The following is a 5,383-nucleotide window of genomic DNA, read 5'->3' on the forward strand; positions in this document are numbered from 1 at the left end:
ATTAGGTTGTTTGGGTGTAAGTAGATTAAGTAACCTAAAATGCTGTACGACGATTAATGTTATTAAAACATAGTATTACAATGTTATTATGTAAACATTAGAGTCAAGTGATTAAATACAAAACGTCAAATTAAATACATTGATGAGTTAAACATTTCATAATTATTTCCTTTGGATCCTTAAATTTAAATTGTTTATAGATACTTACCTAATGTTTCGCAATTACTTTCTAATACAAATAATAATTAATTGTATTTCCAGTTCATAAAGCGTTTCAAAATTAAATTCTCAAATCACATACATTATTTCATTTATTTTAAACAAAACTTTGCGAAGTTTTTTGCCAGTAACAGTCGTACACTACTCTCGAATACGGATTTTTAAGTGTCCATGAGGATTTCATCTCCGCCCGACAAAATTAAAAGAAAAACATGTAATTTGGGAAAAGTATGAATTATGTAGGAAATAAGGGTTTATTTTTTATTATTTATTTAAAAATGATTCGTTGGTAATGACTAATGAATGAATGATCGGTTATTAATAGTAGGCCTACACTATACACCTTTTATTCCATGACTATGAGCTTCTTTGTACTTCGTATAAAATAACAGAAAAACTATATTCGCGTATGATTGTAAAATGTAAGGGATTAGCTGCTGGTGCTTCGCTGTGCTGGCTGATTTTAGCTGTACGGCAACAACGGCGCCGGCCGTGTGTTGGGCTCTGGCTTGGGCCATTCTCGCAGACGAATGCTGTCGTTGCGTTGTTCCTCTCATCGCCACGAGGTTGCGCCATTGCACTGATGCCGCCTAGAGTGCTAGTACTAGAAATCCCGGATAGAGCGCACTGAAGTTTGCCCCATTTTAGCCGTCCTCACCTTATAACATGCCGGCGGGGAATCTACTAAGGGAGTATGTTTAATCTATGCTTTAACTGAGGTCAAATCGTCGTTAAAATTGGTTAAAAACTGTTTAAATATACAATTTTTAGCACGGTGTTTGTAACTAAACTAGCCCAAACTTAGATTTAAATCCATATAATACCTTCTCTGGAGTGCTCTGGGGCTCAGGTCCTTCTTGGAAGTACCTAATCCTATTCATAGTTTTTGGCCAGCTTGCTGTGTCAAACACCCCATATCACCCCTTCCTTACTTCCCTCTTACCCACAAAATCTTTTCAATTTACCTATAGGGAATCTTTTGGGGACAGCAGACTCAGAGCTACCCACGTTCCCTATTGTTTGTTGCGGAGGGTAAGTTTCTCATAATCACCCCAGGCCGAAAGTCCTACACTCAGAGACACGTCCAGCTACAAAGCTCGTTAAAATACAATCAAGTAGCAAGTAGCATACGGCTACAATACTTTACACTATTGTGTATACTCGAATACCTGAGTTAATAGGGAGAGGGGGGGGAATGAAAAATACGGTTAATCCAATATAGTATAAAATAAAAACAGATGACAAACTCATTAAAACGCTGTAAACAGCCATTAAGTCACGGTTTACATTTTTATAAACGAAATTCAATATTGCACAACCCAGACAGCACACTTTCTCCTCAGGACATCCCACGGATATTGCGACAGGATATGCAAGATATCCCATAGTGGTCCTATGGTCAACTTGGGATATCACAGGATATCCACAGGAATGCCTAATGTCCCCGCCCGGGGATGTCCTACGGATAAGCTCACACGCATTATTATCCATGGGACATCCGAGGTCATCCCAGGGTAGTCCTCAGGACATTCTCAGGACATATGGGACTACTATGGGATGTCCCTGGGATAAAGTGTGGTCTGGGCCTGAACATAAAAAACACAAAATAATATAGATTTAGTATGAAAAGCTTATTTATAAGTTTAGTAAATTGATTAAATAGTTAATAAACACAAATTTTGAAGAAAAAAACGAGAAAAAAGTTTTTGGCCCAGACGGGTTTCGAACCTGGTACCTTCGCCTTGTGAGCCTCTTACCTTACCTCCTGAGCTATCTGCGCTTGTTGATTATGGGTGTTTTCAAGTGGTTAAAGAGTAGCCGACAGTTGCAATGGTCGCAATACTTAAAATATTTTTGATACTACAGTATAGGCTAAATATGATTCTGTTAATCTGTTTAGGCCTCAAGTAGTTGAATTGTTTTTCTGGTAGTTGGAGAGGATACTGGTATTTGAATATAGATTATTTAATCACCATTAGATTAGCACTGTAATAATTGATTGTTATATGATTAAAATTAGTTTTTTGTTGTTTTATTAATTTAAAGTTAGAATTAAATTCACATTCCACACAACTATGATAGAACTCTAGTTTTCCTGAACTCAGTGGTAGTAATATGTCAGTAAAGTAAAGTCAACCCTTGCTAGCCATAGTATTAACAAGACATATTTTCAATCTGGGAAACCTTAAACTTTTAAAATAAATTATAAAACCTCAACATCTTAATGCGTGGGAATCTTATTTTTAGAAAAAAAAACAGACCAAAATTATTTGTTAAATAATGAAGACGGCCCAATTATAAATTCGGAATTACTGAAAATAATTACATCAAGAACAACACTGTAACATATCCTAAATTCAAAAGATTAATTTTTCTAATATTATTTTTTATTTTTCCAATATCCTTTAAATCATCTGTTTTAACTTTGTTTAAAATTAATTTATTAAGTAAATATTTACTTTTTGTACTAGTGTAAACACAGCCTGAAGATGGAAACCAAATTTCTGTAAGCACTAGTGAAAAAAACAAATTATTATATATTGGCATTGTTGAACGTTTAAATTTAGATATACTGTACATTTCATCAGTGGTAGTATTTTTTTTCTTCAGTTTGTTACCGGGACATTACGGGACATTACAGGATATCCAGTGGATTTTGTACATGTCCCGGGATGTCATGGGACATTCTGGGATATCCTATGGCATTCGTACATATCCCGGGACTTTACAGGATATCCTGAGGTTAACTTACAAATCCCGGGACATTACGGTATATTGTAGGATATCCTGTGGATTTCGTACTCGTCCCGGGATTTTGCGGGATATCCTGAGGATAGCGCACATATCCCGAGACATTCTCAGGACATATGGGACTACTATGGGATGTCCCTGGGATAAAGTGTGCTGTCTGGGAATCATTATTGTTGTAAATTTCAAATCATTTATTTTGGTTCAGTTGTACAAACGGCAACGTTTAAAATTGTAGCTAACTCAAACTCAACTAATCACTAACCAAACATTACATTGCTATAAATAACGTAAATATTAAAGGAACCTTTAGAAAGTGTTATAAGGTCACAGCTCATGATAGACAGATAGGCTACCGATAGGTGCTGTATCACAGGCACAGCCTAGGAATTTATAGATAAGTAATAAAAAAGTGTAAAATTATATTTAGAGATGATTAAAACACTCTTAAAAAGAATGTACCGAGAACAATCTTGTTATTCTCTTTCTTTGTTATTCTGTTCATAAGGTTTCTCTTCAATTCATACACAAATTCAACAAGTCGCCATATTTAGGCCTACTCATTGGCCAATCACAGCCTTACTAAAGTTACCATGGTTATCACTCAATCACAGTTTACTAAGCATTATATCGTCATCATTCCCCAGCTGTTGTATCTGAAATCTGTTTTAACATAGCGCACAGCAGACAGAAGTGTATAACAGAGCAGACGATTGTTGGCGCAAGCGTTGTTTCCCTTTCATTTTCATCAAAGGAGCAAGGAGCTGTGATGTTTCTAAAGGGAGGGAAAGGGAATCGTTATATCGAGAAAGACGCTGACAATTCGTTATGGATATTCTGGCAATAAAGAATTCCTTAAATTGAGGTGACTTATAAAACTCTAATTTTATTTATATAGAAAGATAAGTTTTCCAGTCCTGTACAACACTGATTCACGGTCTTTTCCCTGTAATCAAAAATCAAGTACAACTTGATACACACAGAATCTCCGGTTCCCGACCTGGATGATGGCTTGCTATTTAATTTACAGTTACATATTAGTACTCGTGATAAATCAAACCCGTTATGTAAGCCAAAGCCACACGGTTATTAATCTCACTTGGTTTTTGATTTGCTTACAAACGTGATCGGAAATGGTTAGGGCCTACACAGTATTCTTCAAGAACATTTATGTAAACACTAGCTGTACCCCCGCGGGCTTTGCCCCGTTTAACTTCATAAGTGAGCTCGTTCGCATGCCTCAATCACGTCCTGGTTGAAGTTCGTTCGCTACGCTCACTCACTTTTAGGTTGGAGCTCGTTCGCTGCGCTCACTTGCCTTCAGGTTAGCTCGTTCGCTACGCTAACTCGCCTCCAAGTTGAAGTTCGTTCGCTACGCTCACTCACCTTTTGGTTGCAAATTAGCTGTTGTCATAAATGTAAAAGAAATAATAGTGCTGCACCCTGTTGGTAATCCTTGTAACTTTAATGCTATTGAACATCATAGAACAGAACCAACATGTTTAATTGAAACAGCTGTTAAGATTCATTAATTCCATTTAAATATGAGAACTCATAAGGTTAACATGGGAAACTCCAGAGCCACTGGGGCGGAGCCCGAGAGTCCGATCAGAATAAAAACAGCTTAGTTTTCCTATTTAATGCCTAAAGAATCGGTGTACCAAATTTCAGCCTCCTAGGTAAATGGGAAGTGGGAGAATTAGTGATGAGTGAGTGAGTGAGTGAGTCAGTGAGGGCTTTGCCTTTTATATATATAGATAGATATCAGTGACAGCTAGGATTAGGAATCTTTATCAAAAACAGCTGATCGTAATTTCATATATGACGTGTTCTCTTAATAGATTATTAGTATTTCATAAATTAATGACGTATGTAGTAAACATGGAGAAAATAAACTAGAAAAATCAACATTGTATTTTTGATCGTCCGTTATTTTATTTCCAAAATAGTGAGGCCATATTGTAATGGCCATAAGGACTCTCTCGTCAATCCTGTGGATACAATTAAACCATTAGAATCATAATCGGTACTCTAGTTTTCTTTAGAGTAAGCCATGAGTAGGCTGCATAAAATGCCTTCTGGGCCGTGACAGACGGACATAAATGGAGATAAGACATGTTTCAACTTCTTCAATGTATAAAACATAAATAACCTAAAATATGTATAATTCTGAGCAATGTACAGACAAAACTATAACTTTATTGATATAGATTAACTGGGTTTGAATTTTAAATATAAAAAAATTTTAAAACTTCTTTTATAGTTTTACAAATAGTGCTGGGCGGGGAAAAATGTTTCTCATTTGTTGTGTACATCATTTATGGGGGGCTGTTGCTCAATTGGGGGGGGGCTGTTGCTCAATTGGGGGGGCTGTTGCTCAATGGGGGGGGGGGGGGGGGTGCGTCATGAGTCTAGG

Source organism: Macrosteles quadrilineatus, unplaced genomic scaffold (genome assembly GCF_028750875.1).
Source record: "Macrosteles quadrilineatus isolate MER2022 unplaced genomic scaffold, UCM_ALF_1.0 Scaffold_3__2_contigs__length_128488019, whole genome shotgun sequence".
NCBI lineage: Eukaryota > Metazoa > Arthropoda > Insecta > Hemiptera > Cicadellidae > Macrosteles > Macrosteles quadrilineatus.